Source organism: Mauremys mutica, chromosome 4 (assembly GCF_020497125.1).
Source record: "Mauremys mutica isolate MM-2020 ecotype Southern chromosome 4, ASM2049712v1, whole genome shotgun sequence".
Classification (NCBI taxonomy): Eukaryota; Metazoa; Chordata; order Testudines; family Geoemydidae; genus Mauremys; species Mauremys mutica.
The window spans coordinates 127,486,938-127,512,881 of NC_059075.1; the positions used below are offsets into that span (position 1 = coordinate 127,486,938).

General features: G+C 53.2%; 1 protein-coding gene across 6 annotated transcripts in view; it reads right to left on the bottom strand.

The window, feature by feature from the left end:
* NAV1 (neuron navigator 1) overlaps positions 1-25,944 on the bottom strand; it is a 316,431-nt gene that overhangs the window by 225,585 nt on the left and 64,902 nt on the right. The window contains exon 1 of one of the 6 annotated variants that reach the window (XM_045012501.1): positions 6,610-6,771. The exons of the other annotated variants lie outside the window; for them this stretch is intronic. The gene's annotated coding sequence lies outside the window, so the exon portion shown is untranslated. Of the gene's footprint in view, positions 1-6,609; positions 6,772-25,944 lie in introns of those variants that run through there. 6 annotated transcript variants of the gene reach the window in all.

Genomic DNA, 25,944 nt, shown 5'->3' on the forward strand with positions numbered 1-25,944 from the left:
CGTCACTTTCCCCAGCCCCTGTTTGTGTGTATGTTAAACCAATCAGACTCCCTGAGGGCTTGTGGAAACGGATCAGTATAACATCTAGTGTGAACATGCTTACTCCAGAATAAGCGTGTCCACACAGTAAATTTCCCTGGGTAGACTAGCCCCACAACTCACACACATCATCTTCCCATTTGAGCCCCCTGCTCTAACGGAATCTAAGGGCCAGTCCATGCTCTTGGCCCGATCCTCACCTGGTGTACATACAGGCAGCTGCATTCCCTTTAACGAAGCAATACTCATTTATGCCAGCAGAGGATCTGGCCCTATCAGTGCTGCTTTGTAACCCGGTGTGACAGCATGGCCGCCACCCAAACACCCCCTTATGGCCAGGGGTACCTCTGCAGTGCCTGCCCCATTTCCCCATCTTCGGGGGCAGGGCTCCTTCAGCCCCATGCAGTCTTTCTCCTTCGCTCACAGCCCTGCTTGGGGGCTGGTTTCTGTATTCACAAAGTTCCCCAAACACAAGCAGAAAAGGGAACTTCCCCCAGTCACTCACAGAGTCCCCAAGCTGTCCTAGAGCACGGCTCTTACCTCACAGTCAAGGAAGCACACAAAGCTTCCCTCACAGAGCCTCTCTTATCTGCCCCACCCTACCTGCTTCCTCTGCAGCCCTCAGGCCCTGCCCCCCAAACTGCTTCAGCTCCTTTCTAAGGAACCAGCTGCATGAGGGGTGGGGGCCTGCCCCATGCCAGGTATCGCTGGCTGGCTCCTTTAGCAAATCTGCTCTAGGCTTCACATCTCCTGCCAGCAGCTCCCTCTGCTCAGGTTAAGACTCTCTCTCTCATCTGACCCCACAGGACAAAGTCGTGGCCACGCAGCCACTTTTCCATAACTTCCTCTCCTGTATCTGTGCCGGCCACGCTGCTCAATTGTGTTTGCATCCAGTGCGTTCTGGGACAATCTGGGCTGCTGCCCCATGACATCCCACAGCAAAAGACAGAGGGCCCTGTGGCCACGCACAGAGAATGAGGCCAGCAGTGCCCAGGGCAATGCAAGGTTAGCGCTATGGATGCTAAAGGAGTATGAACCAGGTGGTGTGGGGATACCCACTGTGTCCTGAGCCAGCCATGTGCCTCTTCCATTACAGCAGACAGAGCCAGGGCCTACAAGAGTGTATGTGATAAATGGAGGAGGGGAGCATAGCAGAGGAAGCTGCTAACAGAAGGGGGTCTGTGAATGCAGGTCCCCACCCCTCCTGTAAAGTGTGTGATAGCACTGTGGGGCTGGGTGAAACAGGTGAGTGTAGAGTGTAGGCTGCGGGATAAAATTCAGATATAAAAGGGGGCTTCAACCCAAAACACAGGCAGGTCAGCACCCAAAACAAAGGTAAGGCACATCTGAGTCGGCTCAGCAACTGGCACGATGAGGGTGGAGGGTTTTGGCTGGAGGTGGGGGTATGTGGGAGAGAGAAGGGGAGAAACACCAGAGAAGGAAGGAGAAGGCAGCAAGGAAGTTTCAGATGCAACCTAAACAGGCATGACCCTGAGAAAAGCCTAGGGGGAGAGCTTTTAGGCTGAGTATTGGCTGAAAGTGGGGTTGGAGATGTGAGCACAGAAACTAACTCCTATAGCTGGAGTCCTGCTGTGTTCAGGGAAACAGGACTTTATTTACATTCTTGTAAATAAACATCACGGTGCCAAGGATACCCGATAGGGTTGCCAACTCTGACTGAAGTTATTGCAGGAGATTCCCCCCCCCCCGCAACATGACGTATTGTTATTGTCTTAAAATATCCCATTAAAATCTCCTGGGTTGCTTGTTGCTTTCAATAGTCAGCGAATGATCAATGCCAGTTCCAGGAGACTCCAGGCCAATCCTGGAGGGTTGGAAACCACAATACCCAACTCCACCATCACTTTCTCCTCCTAGCAAAAACAACCTGCTGGACTCACAAACTTTGGCCAACTGCGTGGGTGAAGAGGGCTAACAGCAGCATGCTCTGCCTTCGTGGCATGCCAGCTGCCAGCTCCCCCATTGGTGAGTGGGGGTGCATTGGCCCAGCAGAGTCCTAGGGAGTCCTAGTTAGTATGAAAGGCTGCGTTGGGCCCTCAGTGTCGGGGGCTCAGACCTGAGGGCAGAATGAGGATGGAAGAGTCCAACTCACCCCACACATCACCTTGGAACTGGCCCCGCCACACGCTGGCGGTTTACGTTAGCCCTTGCTCCTGAGATCAGCTTACATGCTCGAGATGAAAGTAATTCAGGACGCGCAGGGTGGCGAAAGGGTGTTCTCAGGGCAGCAGGGGGTGTTGGGAGACCGCAGATCCTGCTTGGAGATCCCCACATTCACACGGCATCAAGTCACATCAATGAGCAGGATCCGGTTCACAAAGGAACATTTCCAAGCAGAGGGGCAGGCGGCTTTGCTAGCCCGTGGCGTGCCGTGGGGAGGGTGCCTATGGCATCCTCTTCTCTCATTGTCTTTTGGAGCCCTGCTGCTCTTATTGCTCCTGCTATTCAGCCTGGCTGCACTTCGATTTCACACCCGTTCTCGTCAAGCCCGGAGGTGGCATCTGGGTGAATTTCCCCCTTCAGTGCGGAACCAGGATGGGCTCGGCGCTCCTTATGAGATTATACCAGCCCATGGCGTGCACAAGGAAGGGGGTTGACACCTCTTGGCCTGGGAGAGTTTGTGCGTGTGTGAACGTAACCGGGCCAGGAGACAAGCCTGATAGTCTCTGTATGTCTCTGGAACAAGTGCAGCACAAGGAAGACCAGTGCGAGCTTCCTGCACGCTATGCTGGAGGGCCAATGGCTAGGGCCCAGAGGGGGTGGGGGTCTGCCTGGCTTGGTCCCCCTTTGGTCTCTCAGCAGAGACGCACGCTAAGGGAGCCAATTAGCAGTGACTGTGATGTGGTCTGAAACTTGACAGCTCATTTCACAGGGGCTGTGTCCGGTGTGTTAACCACATCTAAAGAGAGGAACAACTTTCCGTCCCTGACGTGGGCTGCTTTGGAGCTGCTTCCCTGAGGTGACAGGCCTGTCACCAACCCCTGCAGCCAGAGATTCACAGCGGTGAAGGCCAGAAGGGACCATTAGCTCGCCTTGTCTGACCTCCTGCCAGCAAGTTTCCCCCAGTTGCCCCTGTGCTGAGCTCAACAGAAAGGCGTCCTGGCCAGATCTAAAGACATTGAGAGATGGAGACTCCACTGCTTCCCAGGGGAGTTTGTTCCAATGACTCACGGTTAAACATTGGTACTTTGTCTGACTTCAGCTTCCAGCCACTGACTCTCCTTCTGCCTTTCTCTGCTAGATTACAGAGCCCTGCAATACCTGTCGTGTTCTCCCCAGGAAGGTACGTACGCACAGCACTGCTCACTCTTCTTTTTGATCAGCTAAACCGACCGAGCACAGCAAGTCTGGTGCTGTCCGGCATTTTCTCCAGCCCTGGAATCATTTTGGTGGCTCTCTTCTGCGCCTGCTCCCATTTGTCAATGTCCTTTCAAACACCGTGGGCCCCACAACTGGACGCAGCGTTTCAGTGTCAGTGTCCCCAGCGCCGCACATGGAGGTAAAGTCGCCTTCCTGCTCCTGCTCGCCACTCCCGTTGAAACGCTCAGATATTGCATTTGTGCTTTTGGCCGCAGCATCTCGCTGGGCACTCATGTCCGCTCTGGCCCCCCAAAGATGGTCTGAGTCCCTGCTTTCCAGGACACAGTCCCCAGCCTGTGGGTCTGGCCTGCATTTCTTCCTTCTCGATGGATGACCTTGCATTTTTGCTGTGTTAACAAGCATTTGACGACTCTGTCCTACATCTGGGCTTCCTCCTGTGCGCTAGCCCTGGGAGCCTCCCCTATCCTAGTGACCCGCAGGAGATGCTATTAGCTGCAGTATATATTACGATTCCTGCTGTGCGCAATCCCAGTTTCTCGTCGTGAGATCCCTGGGGGGACCTGCTACGTGCTGACACTGCCTGTTCCAGCCTTCTAGCTCTTTGCTGTGCTGGAGAAGGGGCAGGCAGCTGGAGCTGTTCGCTCTCCCTGAGCCTGGCCCGAGTGTCTGTCTCATCGCATCCCTGTGGTTTCCTAGCCCGAGCATCATTAGGCAGGGCCTCCAGGGGCTGGGATAACGCGCTCCCCCGCACAGGCTGGCGGGGAAACTTTCCCCTGCTTAGGAGCCTCTTTCTTGTCCTGTCCAAGCACCGCCCAGGACAGATGTGCAGGGAAGCCCTCTGCTGGTCCCGGGAATGCGCTCGGATTACAAGCTTTGCGGAGCACAGCTGGGAAGCCTGCCAGCCACAGCTGGCCTGCAGTAACGCTTCCCGTCCCTGAAACCTCGGCCGCTCATTCCCCCCATCTCTGCCGGGGGGACAATGGGCAGGTGGTGAGGTGGATACAAGCGGCTCATGGGCACGGGCACCACGTTCTCGCATTCCCAGCCAGCCTCCGCTCCAATGCAAAGCACGTGGTCTCTCCTGCTTGGATGCTCTTGAAGTTGCAGCTGAGGATGCCGCTTGTAAAATGCCAGGCCGAATTAGCAATGTTAGGGCAGCTTGGGTCTCCACTGCCTTGCACCTTAGCATTATTTATACTCCAGTAGCACCTAGTGACCCCACAGGAGACCAGAGCCACAAGCTTGTGGCCCTAAATCCAGTGCTCCATGACCATAGCCCTGTACAACAGGAGCCAGGCCAGGCCAGCATCCTGATCCCACAGCACACTGCACCAGCCTTGTACCTTTCCTGCACCCAGACACTCTACTCACTGGCGTCGTCTCTGCCACAGCAAGCGTCAGACCCAATGAGGGCGAGGAGAAGGTGCCACCTCTCTTGATGTCCTATCCAGTAGCCCGCAGTGCTACCTTAGCATCCACCTGCACACAGACCCTCCACCGCTAGGCAACACTAGAATAGCTACATGGGACATACAGGTTCCCCCTACTCCTACCTGTCCTTCTTGCATAACCCTCCTGCTCCTAACCCAGGTGCAAGGGGTGGATGCCATGTGAGAGGCCATGCGACTGCAGTTAGGAATGGTGCGGGGGAGGGGAAACAAGGAGCAGAGTTAAGGTTAAGGCTGGGGAGGGGAAACAGGGGACAGAGTTACTGGAAGCTTTGCTGAGCATGTCCAGACATTCTGATAATGCTGTGGATGAATGATCTAGTTAACCCCTTGAGCTCATGCTAAGGGAGGCATTATTGTATCCAAGGGTGACAGCACAGGTGGGGGCAGGATCTTCCCCCATGTAAACTCGCACATGCCTGGGGTGAGGGCGGAGGCGACAGAGGGATCTGGAGGGGCTGGTGTGGTGCCCAGGATCATGCCAGGGAGCAGGGAGTGGAACCCAGAGCACTGGAATGGGCCCAGGCAGGGCTGACAAGGGGGCGGAGAAGGGGAACAATTGTATCAGGGCCCTGAGCTGAGAGGTGCCCCAGAAACCGCTGTAACATCTGTGTAAATGAAGTGCAGGAGCAAGGGGAGATGCCCCAGCAAACAGGATGTGCTGGGACTCCAAATTTCTCTCAACGGGCCTGGGCAGCAGGTATGAACCCCCAACCCCCCACCTCTCCATGCCTAGTCCCAATACCTCCCTCACCCCCATTCGCAGGGAGCTTCCACCCCGCCCCCAAACCGGCCCATTGTCCAGTCTCACACCCACACCATCATCGCTGGGTTAGAAGTCTCTGCATCCCGCACTAACTGGAGTGTCACTGTCCGACTCCGAGCAGGAAACCTGCCCAACGCTGCTCCCTCCACAGCACACTGGAGGGCTGCGAACCCGTCTATGCAAGTATGGCTCACAGCTCACGAACCATTATGGACACAAGGGGTGCTCGAAAAGCCTGCTGGGTACTGGCATGCAAATGAGCCGCACCCAGCCCCTCCCTTTGCTTCAGCTTTCCCCTGGGCCTACACAGAGGTGGTAGCTATGAGAGGCTGAGCAGGACTGGCCCAGCCCCTCCCTTTGCTTTCCTAGCTCGCGGCGAGTTTGTACAGCTTGGCCAGGGGCTGGGCTAGGCAAGCAAAAGGAAACACGACCATGCAGGGGAGCCCAGGCCTGGCCTGCGCATCAACCTCCAGCCGATGGAATGAGCAGCGTTCTGCCACGCAAGGGGGCAGAAGAATGGGCCTGTGGAGAAGGCATTGGACTAGAACCCAAGATCTGTTCCTGGTTCTGTGGGCAAGTCTGTGCCTCAGTTTCCCCATCTGTGAAATGGGGAAAACACTCCCCAGCCTCCCGGCGCCACCCGTGACTGTTCATGGGCCGCTCGGACACTACACGCGGTAAAGGAGATGAAACAAGAGAAAGGAAGAATAAACCACTATGGGAGGTCACTTTCTTCTTAATCCCACTGTCCACTTCTCAAGCATTCTTGCCACAAGACTGCAGCCCATTGCAACAGCCCATTGCTTCCACTCGCACAGGACCGCCTGCATTGCAGCCACTTTCCACTGCACTGCAGCCTCCCGGGAGGGAGCTCCCTGCCTGAGCATGGCAGCTCCCTGCACCCCAGCTCCTTCCAGCCAAACATCCTGAGCTGCAGCCCAGGGCTAAGTGCCACCCGCCTGCATTCAGGAGGCACATTACATAGGAGAATGAGAAAGGGGGGATTTGACTCACCAGAGCCCTGGGCTAAGCAGCCTCCGCTCACACGCTCCTCGTAGGCCGTACACAGAGGAATGCAAAATCTGGGAATGCAAATCCCATTTCTCACCAGATGTTCGCTGACCGAAACATCCCTCCCCGGCACACTGGCTCCTGCTCTGCTAGCCGGGCAGGGAGTCGGAGGCTCTCAGCACTGCTAAGCTAATTCACTTGCTAACCCGTCTGAATTAGCTTTGCCAGCCCCTCAGATGATCGTCAGTTTCTTCAACAGCTCACTACAAATCGGGCTTCTTTGGGGTTTGTTTTTTAATTCCCCCCCTTATGACTATTTCCCCTGGTTTAATTCCCTTCCCTCCACCCGTTCTCCCAGCTGCCGTCTTGGCTCTCAGTGTTGGCTCCATCTGGGGGGGCGGGGAGAGCTAGTTACTCCGGAGGAAGCCAGCGGGAACGCGCCAAGTCCCTGGCAGTCGAAAAATGCTGCTCTTGCTAGTTCACTTCCCCAGCTGCGCTTGCTTCACGAGAGCAGACCCAGAAAGTTTCCGTGGAGGGAGAATGGGTCTAGAGGTGCAAGCAGGGGCTCCCGAGTTCTGATCCCGGCACTGACTTCCTGCACGGCCACAGCCAAGTCACCTAACTGCCTCATGCCTCAGTTTCCCCCCATGCAACGATACTTCCTATAACAAATCCATGTGCTACAGATACTCTCAGTGGGTAAATCACAGGCATGAGCAAAGCTGGGGTTAGATCCCTGCTCCTGCACAGAAAACACAGGCCTTCACCACTTGAGATACTGGCTATTTCCCTTAGGTGCTAGGAGTAGTAGGTCTCTTATCCTCTCGTGGGCCCAGCCAGTGAGGAAACCATCACTGAAAGACAAAGCTGGAGCACCGCACAAGGAGACTAGCTGGTCAATGATGCGGGAGAGCTTCATGAGTAATAAGGAGCGTTGAAAGAGAACAAAAGACTTGTAGTTTGGGAGCTTCCCCAGAGGGTCAGAGCCTCTGCCAGGCTGAGCATCCAGCCACATGGGTCTGTCTGGTCAGAACTCTTGGCTCCAAAATTCAGGCTGTGGTTTCCCTGTAGATTCCAGAGCTGGAAGCTGGGAGTGCAGCCCCCTGCAGTCTCTGGGCTCTCTGGCTGCTGGTCCCAAACGGAACAGACTGGCTGGAGGAGCTGCAAAAATTGAGTTTAAAAAAGTGACAGCAACTTTTCCAAACCTCCCTCAAGGTTCCACTTGGCCCCGAGTCCTGGGCACAGGTCTGGGTTGGTTCTGATTTTCCTGGAACCGGTATTCCAGTCCCTAGGTTTGAAGGGTGTTTCCCCCTAACACTTAGGGCCCAGTCCTCTCTCTAGGGGTAATTCCCCTGGCGGAGAGGGTTGCACCAGGCTTAGACACCCACTTTGGCCCCATTCAAAGCTGCCTTTGCTGACTGAAGTGGTGCCCGTGCCTTGGGCAAATCTCATGCCTTGTGCTCGGGTTGGTGTCTAAGCCCCACATGCCCTCAAACATGCCCCCAACCAAGGCCTCTGGGATGGCTTCAGCCCTCCGGAACTGGGGAGCCTAGGTGGAGGTGCACCCAGCAGAGAACAGCCCAGGGTAGGACAGCCGCCTTAGCAGGGCCATGGCCAATACTGGCACCAGTTAGCCCAGCAGGATGACTGAGAATCAGGGACTTTCCAGCTGCAAAGCTTGCGCGTGTGTGTGGAGGGGGAGGCACTGAGACAGGTGGTGAGCCAGCCCAATCAACACGTGGGTCAGGCTGTTATTCCCACACACCTGCAGTCCTAAAAGCTCCCCACAGGGCATCCCGCAGGCTGCTCCCCACGCCAGGCTGTATGGTGCAATGTGATCAGAGCACAGTCTGTGCGCGCAGCAAGGTGCTCTGTGAGCCACCGGCCCCATGCAGAGCTCCCTGCTGCAGAGCCTCCGTTCAGCATCCTTCTCTTTGCCTCCCGCCAGTGACCACGCCTTGCCCCTGCAGGGCTCTGTCACGGCTTGGCAACCCTCACTCCCTTGCTCCCGCCCCAGGGAGAGCGGTGCTTGGTGCCCCCACGCTGGCACACCGGCCGATAGGTGTAAACCGAAGCTGCCTAGAGAAACCCTTGTGTGGATTTCAAGCAAGCCTATGGGGGAGGGGAGGGACATACAGCTCTAGCCACGCCTCTTTTTCTTTGCACCACGCCCCTTGTGTGTGCACGGGTGCCATGTGTCCACCCTTCGCACCATGCTACCGGCTCCGCTCTGTGCCCTGGGCCAGCACTAGCCCCATGCTGCACCGCATTAGTTGCACTTTCTTTTTCTTGACACTTGCGCTCCTCGCATGGGCTGCCTGGTCCCGCTGAGTCGGCACATTCTGGAACGGAGCGGCTCCCCGCTACCCTCTACTGACCCCCTTCTGACAACAGAAATTACTCCAGGACTCCAGGATGGGGGACCGAAGCCTGAGCCCACCTGAGCCCCGCAGGGGGTGGGGGCGCAGCTGAAGCCCGAGCCCCACCACCCCGGGCTGAAGCCTTTGGGTTTCGGCCCCGGGCCCTAGCAAGTCTAACACCAGCCCTGGTGACCCCATTAAAACAGGCTCGTGACCCACAGTTTGAGAACTGCTGTCTTAGCAAACTCGGAGTCAGCTGGAGGAAGCAGCCAGAGAGCCATTGAGCACTGCAGGCGGGTGAAGCTAGCTGCAGATTTTATTGTAAAGTTCTTGGTGGACTTGACCTGTTGGAGGCCTTCAACACCAGGAAAGTTTGGATTTCTCCCCTGCTGCCAAAGCATCCCTGCTCTCGTGCACGTGGGTTACGTGAGGTTGGGAACTGGGGACGCTTCCTGTATCCGCAGCTGTCTGTGCCGTGCACGGGGTTGCCTGAGCTGGGTCCGTTCCTGAACCGGCTAAAGTGAACAGCTTGGAAACCGCAATGAGTGACGTCACCAGGACGCAGTGACTGGGGCCGTTTACAACCATGGCCCCTTCCCAAGGGAGGCTGGAAGACTGTGAAGACAGAGAGGAGGAAAGCAGGAAGGTGGAGGGGAGATTGGAGGAATTTCTGCCATGATGTTCTCCAACCTCCTCTACTTCTACGATCCCAGTTTGCCAGCTAAAGCCAGCCTAGAGTCACCTGCTGCAAAAAGGGGGGCTCATTTGGAATCTCCCCAGCCTGTGTGAGAACTGAAATATAGGCCATGCTTTCAGGGTGCATCAGGGCCTACAGCTCAGAGATTGCAAAAAAACCGTCTGAAAGGACATCTGTAATCCAGCAGAGGAATCAGACTGGCAGTGTATTTAATCTTTAAAAAGCACAGCAGGCTAAGGGAATGCAAATCCCAGCCTGCATGTCCTGCGACGTCCACGGGTTTTTCATTTCATCAGGCTACATTCAGCTAAATTAACATGAAATCTAGTTTTCAAAGGCCCTTGGGGGCTAAATCACATGACCGGCAGGGCTTTCGGAGGGACTCCGGGTAACACACTGAGTCACGGAAAGAAAGGTCTTATTTATCAGACAAGATCTAAGTGTTCTCATGCATTAGCAGCAATGATTTCACTGGGAGCTATGAGCTACAAACCCTTCAGAGTTGTTTTAATTAGAGGCAAGGGGGAACCAGTTCAAATAAACCTTGTCTTGCTCTGACCCGAGGGCTCTGGGATGTTCAGGTAACCTCTCTTTCCTCCCATTAACTTTCATTTGCAGAGCTGCCTCTGTCTTTTGGGCTCAGGTTGGGATCTTGCCCAGCAGCCCCAGGATGCTACGATCCCCTCGGTATCTGTAGTTCAAACAGAAGCAGGAGTTAGCAGGGATCTCATGGAAGAGCCTGTTGCGGGGAGATCCAGAGCCGCTGTGCCGATGTACGAGGCTGGGGCAAGTCAGCCGAGGGCTGCATGGGCATTTAGACTTCTGGGGGCCTAGCTAGACAGAGACCCAATTCTGAACCATTTGGGGTTGCTAGACATGTGAAACCTCAACTCTGAACCCTGCTGAATCAGGGGGCAACTCAGATTCAAATCTCTGGATCCAAACCCACCGCGAGGGCTTTGGGTCTGGGTCAGACCCAACGGGGCTTTGAAATATGGTGGAGTTGGCCAGGCCAGCACACAAGACTCCAGCTCTGTCAGACCCAAATCCTACCCCTGAGTCAGCTTTAAAGCCAAATCCCAAACCAGGTCCAACCCCCCTGTTTCCAGCATTAGCACAGACCTGTGCTGGGCTCTGCAGAGACCCGTGCATGGGAGCTCCGCATTACTGCACAATGAACCAGAGGAGCTCAGAGACTGGCAGCTACTTCTGGACTCTTGCGCCAAGGGTCAGTGAGAAGTTGGGAACATCAGGGAGGAGTGTGAGAGATGTGAGAGCAATCTGCTGAGTCCGAGATGGCGGGACACATATGACAGTGAGGGATGGGGACCCATGGCGATGGGGCCAAAAAAAATGGCAATCTTCAAAACCCAGTTTTCTTTCAATCTGGGTCCTGATCCTGCCCCTGTCACCCTTGCACGTGAATGGATTTAACTTGCACTAACCCTTGGACAGGTGGGGAGCTGAGGCCCAGATTTCCAAAGGCCGGTGGCACCCAGCAGCTCCCACTGGGACACTCAAGCTCAGATTTGCCCAGCACCCAAGACATGCATCTCTTTGCAAAAGCCAGTCTGCGTCGCAGATGCCAAGCCTTCTGAAATGGCTGCTTAAGGGGCTTGCCGGAGGTTACACACCAGGAACTGTCCCCAGATTTCCCCAGTCTAAGGCCAGGGCCCCAGCCACTAGGCCATCCTCCCCTTGCTTTGGCATCGGCCTTCTGAATTTCTATTAGCAAAAAGCAAGAGATGTTCATGGCTGGCAGCAGACTGGCTGCGAGTCTGACTAAGGAGGCAGCTGAGAGCTGGATGGGCGCTTGGTCAAGATCTCGCTGAAGGGGAACATGGTGTTAGTGGCAGCTGCAGAGAAGCACAGTCAGGAAACGAAGATGTGTGGAAGGAGTGGCCATGCATGAAGAGATGGAGTTAGAACTAGTGAGCTGGACCAAGGGCTGGATGAGGTGGAAGCCAGTTGAGGAACAGGTGTTTTGGATCATGTTACTTCATGATCAAGCCCTACAACAGAGTCTGGAGCAGAACAGGAAGCCAGGAACATCATCTGGCAGCCATAGCCCAAGTAGGCCAGCAGCATGGCTCAGTGGTTAGGGTGCTAGCCCAGGACTCAGGAGACCTGCATTCAATCCCACCACTGACTCCCTGTGTGACCTTGGGCCAGTCCCACAGGCCCAGCTCCTCAATGGAAATTAGGCACCTAAATCCCTTTGATCTGGGCTTTAGGGTCTCTGGGCCTGAGCACCACCTCTTTACAACATGAACAACAGCGCTGCCGCCTGTCCCAGAGCAGTGTGAGGGGACACGGGAAAGACTGCAAGGTGCTCCTTTTTCATGGGAATGGGGGTCTTGACCTGCAAGGGACGTGGGGCCAGAATGAAACACAAGCAAAGGAGGCAGATGTCTGGCCCTGTGCTCTAGGGCAGGTCCCGCCAGCCAGGCACCACTCTGAGCTGGCCAGATGGGAGAAGTCTCAGTAGCAGGCCCAGCTTTGGGAGCTGTGGGGGCAGGCAGCCCCCACCATGGACAGTAAGTCCTCTCCCTTCAGCAGTGGGACTGCTCCTTCCCCAGGGTCTAAGACCCGGACTCGGATGGCGAGCAGCTGACTCAAGCATACTCCAGAAAGAAATGAAGCAAGACTGCTAGGAAGAGGGAAGAATTTCAAGGACTCAGCCAGAACTTTGATCTCTCCTGCCACTGAGGGCACGTGCCCTCTGATTGCTACAATGCCGTTTCAGGGCTGTGCCTGTCTCAATCTGGTTAGGAGACTGCACCGGGATTCATGCCTCCATCACTTCCAAGTTAGACCACTGCAAGGTGCTCTGTGTGAGCCCTGTGGAATCACCAGGTGGCCCACACAGACAGAGAAGTGCCCATCACGTCATGCTTCCCACTGGCTCCATCTCCAATATCAGATCCACTGCAAGATCCTCATCCTTTAGAGGCTAGGATTTTCAAGAGTGATTTTGGGTGCCCAATTTGAGGTACCTTGAAGAAGCCTGATTCCCAGAGGCTAAGTGCTGGGCATTTGCGGAAACTGAGCACCCCAAATCACTAGTCACTTTTGAAGATCCCTTCCTCAAGTGGGACCCAGCTGTCATGGACAGGCAAGCCATCATGCCCACTGCAGTTAGCAGGGATACCCAAGCGGACAGCCCAGAATTCGCCGCTGAGCTTTTGGCTGTGAAGCTCCCTTCCAGTGGAGATCAGCATATGTCCAAACTGCGGCATGCTCAGCCTGCGCCAGCCTTCTCACACTGACAGTAACTAGGGAATGGCCAAGAGTCCTTCCCCAGGCAACAAGCAACTGAAAACAAAAATCCTTGCTTAGAAATGGCTGGAAGCAGCAGAAGAGGGTCAGGAAAGCTGAGCCTGCTGGATGAAAGTAGCTTTTAAAATGGTCTCTTTGGCGCCTAGATACCATGGTGATGGGCACATCGTAAAAGCATTGAGAAATGGATGAGATTCGCTAGTGACGGATGCTCTGCTAACCTCATGGGACAGGGACCGAGGTTGGTGGGAATGTGGGGAAAGTTGCTGTATGACAGGAGGCAGTGTCACCTAGTGGATAAAGCAGGGCTATGAATGAGCAGTTCAGGCTGCACACACTAGAGGGCAGCGGTGTGCTCACACTAAGATTATTACCGCATTTTGCACTTGTAATTACAACACAATGACTTTTATTTTGTACCATTTCATACAGAATGAAATTGTGTGTTGACGGGACTAAATAATAAACAACAGCAGATGGAGCTGGGGAGGCAGAGACAAGGGCAGGTGAGAGAGGGAGGGAGAGAGAGAGAGAGAGATCTTTCCTGCTGAGATGGGAAGAGAGTTGGAGACTCAACAAGACGGAGACACGGGGAGTGTCGGGTGTGTTCTTAGCTGTCTCTTTACAGGGGCCTCTGACAAACTGGAGTCCAGCCTCCATGCTCCTGGCAGGCTTCTAATTAAAACACGCCGGTGATGGGGAGTGAGGATAAAGGGATGAAACTCGAGAGGCGCAGGCAGGAGGGTCTCCCAGGACCCCATGAAACACCCGTTTTGTTCAGTGTCTTTACAGTGCCTAGCACAATGGAGCCTGCTGCATGACAGGGACTCATAGGCACCACCACGGCACCGATACAGAACAGCTGAGGAGGTGCAGCACCGATCAGCCGGTGCTCAGCACCTCAGAGCCCAGCCCCCTCTCCTCATCTCTCATATACACGCCTGCTTCCCACCATGTTTGTTCCTCTCTACGCTGAGCCCCACTTCTATGCCAATCTGTTGGTGCCCGCATGGCAACCTGGCATCTAAGCCAATTGAGGCAGAGGAAGCTGAGGCAGCCAATGACTGGCCCGAGTCAGCCTCAGGAAATGTAATTCTGCTGCTTGTTGCCAGTGGCATATTTGGCTGATGATGACCCCGCTACGGATGGCAAGTGTTTCCAAAAGTGACTAGTGATGGGGCCCCAACCTGCGAGCCCTTAATAGGGCCTGGCTTCCAGGAAGTGCTGGGCACCAGCCCCTGAAAAACAGCCTGTGTGAGGTGTCCCAGGTTGGGCCCCCAACACCGCCAAACCATCTGGAAAACGTCAGCTGATGGGGGTAATGCATGAGCCTGGCACCCCTAACTTGAAGGTGCCAGGGGCTTAGCCTGGGCTATCACAGGCCATGTTTCATTTTACTGGGATGCCCCTTTTAAAGGGAAAGATTTTCCAAACCATTAGACTCATAAATCATGGAATATTGGGTAGGAAGGGACCTCAGAAGGTCATCTAGTCCCACCCCCTGCTCAAAGCAGGACCAATCCCCAACTAAATCATCCCAGCCAGGGCTTTGTCAAGCCTGACCTTAAAAACCTCTAAGGAAGGAGATTCCACCACCTCCCTAGGTAACTCATTCCAGTGCTAGGCATTGGCTTAACTCCACCCCCCTTGAGGTCACTGGGAATCCTCCTCATTGGGAACAGTCTGGCCACGCTAGCATCCTACTAAGGCCTGGTCTATACTAAGGTGGGGGGTCGAACTAAGGTACGTGACTTCAGCTATGTGAATAGCGTAGCTGAAGTCAAACTACCTTAGTTCGAACTTCTTACCTGTCCAGATGCCGCGGGATCGAAGTCCGCGGCTCCCCCATCGACTCCGCCACCGCCGTTCGCGGTGGTGGAGTTCCGGAGTCGACGGGAGCGCGTTCGGAGTTCGAACTATCGCGTCTAGATTAGACGCGATAGTTCGAACTCTGAGAAGTCGAACGCTACGCGTCAACCCGGCAGGTAAGTATAGACCTACCCTAAGAGAGTGTCCTATTTCTGACAGCCACTGGAGGGAACTAACCCCAAACAGAGCCAGGAGACTGGCACATCTCCAGCTTGCCAGCCCTTCTCCCCAGGTACAGGGGCATTGCTCTGGTGAGAGTTCCCAGGCGACCTTAGCAAGTGCTGTCCATAGGGATTTCTTCTTATAGCCCAGCCGCCTTGAGCACAGTGATTCTTTCTTTAGCTTTCTGGCTCTATTTCAAGGGGTTGCCCCCAGCTAGTGGTGTTTCCGCTTTGCTGAATGTTCTGCATTTTCTCTGCATGAGGCCAGTCCGCATTCTGCTTTGCAAATATTGAAAAGGCAAATTGACATCCAAAAGCAAATACCCATCATCCATATGGAGGGCCAAGGGGGAGAGGGTCACAGGCATGTATGGGAGTTAGCACACAATGCCCACTGACTTTCAGGTGCCTACCTGTCCCTTGGGCCTGTGAATCCCTGCAACTAAATACGAGGGATAGATACAATCAGGAGGGACTGTTGGGAAATGAAGAGGTAACAGCTGCTTGCAGCTGGAAAAAACGAATAGTGAGTGATCAAACCTGGAGTAACCTAGAGAGACCCCAGCTGGGGAGGTTTTGAACATTTCAATGGATTGTGCAGCTGCTACCTGATGTCACAGAAAGTGGGCTGGGGAAGGAGAGACAGCCGAGGTAGCTCCCACTATTAACAGACAGTATCTAAGCTCCTCCAAGTTTTTTAAAAACAGAAGTGACGACAACAATCTCACCTGCCTCTTTCCTCCCCAGTCAGTCATGGCTTGATATAGTGCATGTGTCCATGTGTGCTCAAGCGTGTGCATGTGCATGCAAACCTGTGTGTTGGTGTGTGTGTGCATGTAGAACATCAGAGATGACGTTCTCAGAAAGATGTGAATGCCCCTGGATCCCAGCCCTGGTGGTGCTCCCAGGGTCTGTCACTAGTGGTGCTGAAAGGATAGCTCCTCCGGGCATTGTCAAAATCTAAATGAGGGCTGAGGTTTTCAGAGGATTCGGGGGCCCGATTGCCAGTCATTTTAGAGCTCCGCCTGTATTTTAAGCCAGGCCCAGCCCTGTGCCACTAGCAGCATCCAGGACAATGAAAGGCAAATGCATTTTTTTAAAATCCATTTCATTTTCCCCACTAATGCCAGGACTTTGCCACTTTGGTCTCCACTTGCTGGGACAGGGATTTAGCCTAGTCTGTTTCAAGTCAGTTTCACTTCCCTCAGCCTAGCTCAAGGATTGCTAATGCTGCTGGGGAAGAAAATGTCTATTAAAGAAAATTAAAGCAACATTGTCAGGAATACTAGGGTTTGTAAATCATCCCTTTCCCTCCTCTCCGAACCCCAGCCAGCTTTTCTTTAACAACTAGAATTAAGGACGTCACACTGTGTGCTCTTCTGACAAGAGTTCATTAGAAAACTCGGTGATGGTGATCGTTAACATGAATTATTATTTGCTTGATCCTGCTGCCTTTGCTCAGGCAAGTATAGCCACTGATTTCAGTGGAGACACTCCCAGGTGTGAGGGCTCCCAGGCTGGCTGTGTTATTCGCATGCTTACTGGGCAACACACTGAGAAACTAGCCGTCTCTGATTGGGATGGAGTGAAACTCAAGCTGCAGGTGGCATTTTAAGACTAAGAAAAAGTGTGTGAAATTAATGGAGAACAACAGGGATGGCAGTGAGTGCAGCTGCCTCTGTCTCAGTCACTCTGAATCCCAAGCATGAAAACTAGGAACGAATGCCTGAGCAGGAGATGTCATAATCTCCACTGAGTGTATTGGGCCCTTTGACATCTACGGCAAAACTCACATTGACTTCCGCGGCAGCAGAATTGGGCCTGTTCTGCATGAGGCGCATCTCCCTGCTGTGCCAGGGAACCGACATGCAGAGTCTGCTGTCTTTCAGGGGATCCATGGTGGATCGGTTTTGCTGGTCTTAATTCATGCTTAATTCGTGTTCCTCTCCCTCCCACCGTCCCATGAGGAATGGGACCAGAACAGAGTGCCAGGACTGATCTGAGCTGTGCTAAGGAAAATGGCCCACACCAAGGGCTGTGCTCCTCTGCACTGCGCAGCAGCCAGAGAGCACAAGAATGGGGCATGGAAATGAATATGTTCTAGCCACCAAGACTGTGTCACATGGATGCTAGATGCAGCAAGCCTGTGGTCTGGCAGGCTGCATTCCCCAGTGGTTACAGCAGGGGACTAGGACTCGGGAGAAGAGCTGAGTGGGCAACTGATTTCAGTGTTCAAAAAAAAATTCATCTTGGGTCAACCTGAAACGATTCAACCTGAAGTGATTTCTTTTTTTTGTTTTGGGGGATTTTGTTCATCCTTTTGGTTTGTTTGAAATAAATCTAGATACGTTTCTAGATGAAATCCTTTGAGTCTGAAAAAAAATTGGGCCAAAACTATGTACTGAATTTGACCTGAATTTGTGAATAAATTTGATTGACCTGAAACTGCACTTTTCGGCAAATCATGGTTCACTCAGCTCTAGCCACAGAGTTTAAAGCCAGAAGGAGCCACCAGATCATCTTGTGTGAGTTCAGGTGTATCCCAGGCTACCAGCACCACCCACTAACCCCAACAACTGCCATGAGATCTCTCTATGCCTGTGTACCTAGGGACAATACTCGGCCATGGCTCTTTGGAAAGCAAAGTATCACTTTGATTAGGGAACCAGGGAAATCTCTCCCTTTCTGCCCATGGCTGCATCCTAGGAGGCCAGCCAGCTGGAGATGCTTCATTAGCACACACACACCCTGACAGTAGCTCTGGAAGGTGAATACATATCAGTGCTCTCGGGGAGCTCCCAGGCCCCCAGGATGGAACCTTGACTTCCAGCTGCTGTGATGCCACAGGGATGGGCATGGCGGAGATCACCAAATCTAACGGGATCTGTCCAGCCTTGGCCCCATGTGCCCATGTAGACTCTGCCAGGCTTTCCAACATCCCTTCTGAAAGGGGGTGCTGGGGGGCTTCCAGCAGTGACCTGGGAGTGCAAGAGAGACAGGCTTACTAGCCCCTTGGATCACTCCAAGGCTGCAAACATCTGGGAAGTGCTCCCACAGCACGGAAGGGTGCCTGAGATGCATGTACCAGTCTACATGACATTGCCCATCCCTACCCAATAAACCCTGCTGCATCCATTCTGGATCCTTCACCTCCCAGGTAGCAACACAGCAAACAGATCCAGGTTCATTGTTCTCTGCAGAGTGGACAGGACCCAGCTCTGTCTCACAGGCGACACAATCCTTTTTCCCACTGCACTGTCCTGTGTCCTCTCACTGATCACTGTTATGATCAATTACACTATAACCCACCAGTGCTCATCCCAGGTACATCCTCACCAAGGGAAATAGACACAAAACCAGAGGAAAATATGGGCCTGATTCCTCCCTCCCTCACCCCTGTGTAAATCAGGAGCAACCCCAATGGGCCCAATTTCCCCCTCACTCACCCCATGTAAATCAGGAGCAACCCCACTGAAGTGAAGGGAATTATGTTGCTAAATTGACTTGAGACTGAATCAGGAAAGGCCGGGCCCAGCCCTTCTTGACAGTCTGGGATGTGTCTAATGCAGCACGGGTGGTGCCAAGACCAAATAATACGGTGACTGGAATGTAGATGTTGCCATCTGCACCAGTGGGCACCCCTGTGTGGGGAAGTCGAATTCCGGTGCACTCCTGTGAGCACTGGGGAAGCAACCCATGCAACCGACGCAGTCCCTATAAAGGTGCAAACCCCTCTCATGCCCCAGGGAATACAAATCACACAGCTCATTGTTGCAAGACAAGGAGTACTCGCCCTGGTGCGCCAGCCAGATTCTGTCATCCTGCCTTTCTAACCCTGCCAGCTATCTCAGCTCTGTACTCCTAGCGAGCTAGCATTCTGCATTTCTGTAGAGCCTCCCATCCCAAATCCCTGCCCAGGCCAGGTGCTGATCCCAGACTGCTCACTTTTGGGAAACGGATGCAGGAGTGGTGATATGCGGCCACTTCTAGGGGAGATAGCAGCAGCCAGGTCAGTGGCCAGTTCACTGCACTTCTGGGGTAGGAGGCAAACATTAGTCTAGGAAACACCCTGGGGCAAATGTCTCCTCTCACAAGAAGTGTTCCTTGGGGAGAGGGATAGCTCAGTGGTTTGAGCATTGGCCTGCTAAACCCAGGGTTGTGAGTTCAATCCTTGAGAGGGCCACTTAGGGATCTGGGGCAAAAATCTGTCTGGGGATTGGTCCTGCTTTGAGCAGGGGATTGGACTAGATGACCTCCTGAGGTCCCTTCCAACTCTGATATTCTATGACTCTCATGTCCATGCAGAACCAGCAGGACATGAGGTCTAGGACCTCCTATCCTAGACTGTTGTGTATCCTTGCAAATGGCAGCTGCATCCCTGTAGCACTGCCAGATACACAAGAATCCAGCTTGGGAGGTGGGGGGTGTGACGTTATTGATATAAATTGGGACCATATAGAACGGGTTGCAACCGAGGTCCTGTAGTGGCACCAAATCTTAGGTAAAGGGGGTCATATAAGGTGTCTAAGACCAGGTTATGGGTTGCTGGTTATGATTATGCTGTCTGTGTGCATGTATCATGTTTAGTTGAAGTTATGTATATTGGCTCTATACTGTCTGTATTTCAAGTTGGTGATGTGCTTCTGGTGATATCCCAGACAAGCTGGTGTTAGCTCTGCTTAGCCTGCTTGATAGCCCATTAAGGATCATCAGCTACACAATTGACCCAGGGAGAGAAGGCAAACACGCCTTGTGACTCAGCAAGGTATGCAGAGACTTGTCCATGTGACTGCAGACTCCATTTTGTGGTGATTTTCCATAGTAAGAACAAAGAGGTTCTTACACCTGGAAAAGCCTATATAAGGCTGATGCATCATCTCCATCTTGTCTTCAATCCTGCTTCTTACCTCTGGAGGGACTTTGCTGCAAGCTGAAGCTCTACACAAGGGACTGAATGACCCATCCCAGCGGGGGATGTACTCCAGAGACTTGATTTGAACCTGCAGATTATGCCATCACTGCTGCAAGCCTGAACTAAGAACTTTGCCATTACTGTATGTAATTGATTCCATTTAACCAATTCTACCTCTCATCTCTACCTTTTTCCCTTTGTAAATAAACCTTTAGATTTTAGATTCTAAAGGATTGGCAACAGCGTGATTTGTGGGTAAGATCTGATGTGTATATTGACCTGGGTCTGGGGCTTGATTCTTTGGAATCGAGAGAACCTTTTTCTTTTATTGGGGTGTTGGTTTTCATAACCATTCATCCCCAGGACGAGTGCACTGGTGGTGATACTGGGAGACTGGAGTGTCTAAGGAAATTGCTTGAGGTGACTTGTGGTTAGCCAGTGGGGTGAGACCAAAGTCCTTTTTGTCTGGCTGGTTTGGTTTGCCTTAGAGGTGGAAAAACCCCAGCCTAGGGCTGTGACTGCCTTGTTTGAGCAATTGGTCCTAATTTGGCACTCTCAGTTGGGTCCCGCCAGAATTGCATCGTCACAGGGGGAATGGGCGACAGGGGTCCCAGCTGCATGATGTTAAACAGCTGCCACCTCTCATCCCAGAGGTGGCTGCACTACAGTGGTGGGGGCAGCGTATATAGTTTGTATATTACACATTGTAGTCTGTACAGCAATTGGGGGCCCTTCATAATGAAATTAAACAGAAGATAGAACAGTAGCAGTTCCTGGAGGCCAGAGTTAATACTGGGATCTTTTACTCTCTGCTAAGTGTCGGGAGATGGGTACAGGGAACAGTTTTCATCTAGGCCAGCCCAAGCCAGGACCCAAAGAAGCTGCAAAAGGCAGACAGCTTGTGCTATCTCCGCACGTGGAAAGGAACAATAGACATGGCGATTTTTGTGCCTCCCCTGCCCTAAAGCAGCAATTTTTGACTGGATCCTGATTCTATAGTTGTGCTGGTGACATCGAGTCGAGGCACAGTCATGCAGGGGACTGTTTATCAGAAGCTGCCCAGCTGCAGGATCTGGTGCCACGTCTGGCTCTGCGCAAGTACAGCAAGGTCACAAAAGAATCTGTAGCTGCAGTGCTGGGATTGATGAAGAACCAGGCAGATACTATGCTGCTCTTCTCTAGCCCCATGCTGCAGGAGATCCCAGTGCCTTTGTCTCACCATTCTCCTGGGATGTAAGGAAACACCAGCCTATTTTTTTCATATGGGAAACTGAAGCAGAGAGGTTAAGGGACTTGCCACAGGTCCCCTGGGATGGCAGTGGCAGAGCTGGGCAGCAGCAAGCTACAAAAGGGCTGGGACAGATGGAGCTCACTGCAGTGTTGCTAGGGGGCCTCCTATCTCTCCTGGGCTCCAGCCCATCAGGATACTGCCAGAAAAGTTGCATAGCAAGGGGCTTTCAGTGTATTAATAGAATTAATTCATTACCAGTCAGTTTTCTCTCACTCTAACTCAAAAATGAGTCTATCCATCCTATAAACAGTTAATCCCCATTATTTTATTAGTCAGCACAAATTAAGAACACTCCTAGGCCATTCGGCAAAATTCCCACGTTGAGCAAATAATTAACTCAATTCCAAGTTTTCTGCTAAATCAAACAATTCCATTAATAGACATTTTTAGACCCCAGTGACTGTGTGTTTTCTAAGGGATGCGCTCCATAGCAAAGCGACTGGAGCTAGTGAAATCCGATTGCCACCTGACCAGCCAGGCAGAGAAGAGCTGTGCTGCTTGCCGTTTAAAGGGGCGTGTGTGCCCCACACGCTGTGTCATGCTTTGCTAGGGGAGTGAAAGCTGGGTCACCAAGCTAAGTAGGATTCAGATTTGACCTAGATAATCAGCCCTGGCCTCCCATCTCAGTGGGTTCTTTTTCAATTAGCTAAAAAGGGAAGTGATTTAGCGCTAATGAAAATAAATTAACAACTGCCCCCCAAATCGCAAGGGGGCCCAGGCTGCGTCAGCGCCAGCTGGAGACATGGGACAGCAGGGAGGTGAAACGGACGCGTCAGTGGGTCTGACTCAAAGCAGTGCAGGCTAACCCTGCCAGCCCGCCTGCCCTGAGAGAGAGGCTGCTATAAATACTTGGAGCCTGATTCCCCATTGCCTCGCACCTACTGTGCCACACTGCAGCAGCGCAAATTGAGTAAGACGCCACCACATCAGAATAGGAGCATTTCACACCCCCGCTGCGCTGGTGTCAATGACGACAACACAAGGTGCAGTGCAACGGGGAACCAGGCCTGTGGCATGGAGACAAACCACAATGGCAGCTTTGATTTAGGAGGAATCTGCCCTAACTGGGACTTGAACAGGGGGAGCAGAGCTGCAGCCGGAGCCTTTGAGCTAAAGGAAAATCACCATTAGTTCGGCCCAATGCTAATGACATACCCTGCCAGCTTCTAGCTACTGCCCTATTCTCAGCTGCTGTAGCTCGCGCCCTGCAGCGGTTGAGCAGGACTACGTGGGTGTCTGATACTGGTCTCATCCCCATACTCATATCAGCAAAGGTCACACCAACCTACAGGCTCTTTCCAGTGTATTCCCTCCCCTGTCTGCTGGAAGAGAACTGCTACAAAACCAAACAAACCCCAGCGCTTCCGCACCAAATATTATTTCCATTCTAGCAAAACAGCTCAGTCGATGCAGCTGTTTCACAAACACCCCGAACGCTGTGCAGGGCTGGCACCCGAGGACACCCTGCTAGGGACAGGCATAGCAGCATAATTGCTCCATTGCATGGAGAAACCGAGGGCCCCGCCACACTTAGAGGGCTGGAGACAGGGCCGGCTCCAGGCACCAGCTCAGCAAGCTTGGGGTGGCCAAGGGGAAGGGGCAGCATGTTGGGCTCTTCGGCGGCAGGTCCCTCGGTCCCTCTCGGAGGGAAGGATCTGCCGCCGAACTGCCACTGAAGAAGAAAGCGGCGCGGTGGAGCTGCCGGCAATCGTGGCTTTTTTTTTTCCCCCACCGCTTGGAGCCTGGAGCCGGCCCTGGCTGGAGAGCAGAATTCACATGGGCGGATTCAAAGGCTAACTCTGCCCCACCTCCAAGCAGCCCAAATCTATGCAGATTTCCTCTCTGAAAGCTTGATTTCTTAATGAAACACGGTCAAGGCTGGGGGATCAAAGCTGCCACCTTCCATGCTGCCCATACCTCCTTGCTAGGCCCACAGGGAAGTGTTTAGTCCCCAAGGTAGAGCAAGCCACAGTCCCTGTGGCTGAGGAAATGCCTGCTGCAGCCCTGGGTCAGTCACAGACTTGCACACCCAAAGCAACCAGTGAAATCTTTGTGGGGTCACGGGGCAAAAGCCACAGGGGATCAGGTGGTTGGTGCAAGTCTCAGCAACACTCCATGCCTCGGTTTCCCTATCTGTCAGTCACCAGAATGGAAACATTTACTGCAGGTTTTGATTGGCTTTACTTCTGAGCAGCCCTACAATAACTACTCCCACCACAATAACAAGCCAGTGTGCGGTCTGGCCCTAAAGAGCAGGCCTACAACAACAGACTCTCCCCAGTAACAAACCAGCCTCCAGGAACAGGTCTATGAAAACAAATAAGTGCACCCAATCCTCAGTTAGACCCTACAATAACAAACTCATCACCACAGCAAACAGGGCCCCCTTGAGCAACAGCATGTGTAGGGGAGGGATCTCTGCTTCCCTTGACCCATGCAAAGCAGGGCTGAAGTTAGAGCAGCCCTGAGGCTGCTCTAATTTGTTTTCTGGGACCCCCATATATATGGATTGCAAAAGTGGCTTAAAGCCCCTGTGCCCCAACCCTGCTCCAAGCACAGGGACAGAGGAACTGAGTGATTCTCCCAGCCTGGACACTGGCTGCTGCTGCAGAGACATTTTTGCACCTTCTACACTGTTTACATAAACCCACAAATCTCCCCGTGCATGAGGAGAAGAATCCCCTTGCGATGGCTCTGGACAGGCCTGGGCTGCTGAGCTCAGCAATAACCGTAGGCCTGTCCCTCTTGCCAGCCCCAGCCCTGCACTGCTTTGGCCCAGTTGGCTGCTCCGCTGTGAGGAGCTGGGCCAACTCCAAGCACTGTCGGGTGGGTGGATGGATGCCAAGAGGCTTGTGCGGCTTCAAATCACTTTCCCAAGGGGTTTGCAAGGGCAGGATCCACCTCCCATGAACAGAGCAGCCAGTATGTGCCATTAACCAGGGGCTTTCTATAGCTTGCAGCAGCCGGGGGAACATGGTGGGACATGGTCCAGTGGAAACCTGCCAGAGAGACCTGGGGACAGGTCCAAAGAGACCATGCTGGGGAAGTGGGTAGAGATCTGGGGACAGCACTCAGCAGGGAGCATGCGGGAGGTGGGGGCCATTTGGGGGACACACACTCTGCAGGAATTGTGCCAGAGGAAGAATCCAGGCTCAGGATCTGAAAGGAGCATACCAGGGGAGGATGTGGGATTACAATCTGAAGGGAGTTTGCTGAGCTGAAGCCCTGCTGCAAACGTCTTCTACTGGCAAAGAGTGACCAAGCCCTTGAAATCCCTGCACCCAGGCCCTGAGCTCCAGATCAGCCCCTCTCCTGAGTTATCTGTACACAAACAGCACCTGGGAGCATGGCAGCACTGCCAACCCTTTGCATTCAAACATCAAGAGTGGGGCCCCCCCAAATCACAAAACCGCCTTCCAAATCATGAGATTCAAACAATAACCCATCTCAGATTCTATTTATTCCCCTTCTGGAGACAGAGACATGAACCGGTCACATTTCCCAGCTTTTTTCCACAACCAGAATGGGGGGTGGGGGAGAGGGAAGAGAGAGACTGGCTTGTTTTTTTTAATAGAAGAAAAGATTTTCCCATAGTCCCCTGACTCATGGAGCAGGGGTTTTCAGAAAATCCCCGAGCACTGTAAGAGTGGTGGTAAAAGTGAGAGCAGGAGATGCTGAATTCTGGCTACATGCTAGCCATGAACCTCTCTCCTCCACCCTCCTGGGTATCACGGGGTTACTGGTGAAAGGTTCACCAAGCCCAGCTCCTGGGAAGAAAGGCACTGAGGAAAGGAGGCTGGGGAGATGAGGTGCAGATGCAGAACTAACCTCCCCAGAGTGGCATGCGCTCAGCAGCCCGGCACATCGGCAGTCAAACACTGCCTCTCTCCTTGACTTCCTGCTAAAACAGTCTGGGGAATGTCATTCTGGAACATCCTATCTAGCCGGTCCCTTCAGGGGTAGCAGAATCACAACAACACACCCCACAACTGGGTCTTTGGCCCCTCTTTCCTAGGCTTGGGTCCTTCAAAACATGACTAAATCAGCTGCCCCAACTCCAGCATCTTCTGCCCCAGCAGGCTCAAAACCTTAGTGCCCTCTGGCTTCTGATTTCATCCTCACAGCAAGAACCTCCTCTCCTGATGTCGTTCTCAATTCCTTGTTCCTCCCTAGGACCTGCTACAGGGGCTGTCTTCCCCCTGCGGCCTCCCCTCTTGCATCTTGAGTCCCCACTGGCCTCTGCAACAGAGAGGAACCCCCTGGGTATGCTGTGTCCCTCTCCAGCTACTCCAGGTTCCCTTCTAATAACTTCAGCTTACCTGACACACCCCCACCAGGGCCCAGCTACTCCCTTTAACCCCTTCCTAAGTCCAGCCCTTCCTCCCCAGGCCTCCTCTGGGGGGTGAACAATCAGTCACAAGGGGCTGGACCAGCCCCATCCCTTCAAAGGGCCAGCCACCCCTTGACAGTGAGGGAGATTTTCAAAGACCCAGGCCTGAACGGGTTTAGATAAAATACAACCTCCTTTTTTCTATTTGTCGTTAAAAAGCTCAGGACTGGGGACGTTTGCCCTCCCTGTTTTTGCTGGAGGTCTCTTTGGAGGACTAGAGAAGCAGACTGGGGATTTAAGACCTTAACTGTGACTCTCTGGGTCAGGTTTCTCAGTTACAGTAATAGATGTTAATAGAAAACAATGGGGCTTATGTTCTTATGCTGCTCATATGTCCAGTTCTGTCCTCAGGTACACGGTGCTAGTCCTGTTGGAATCA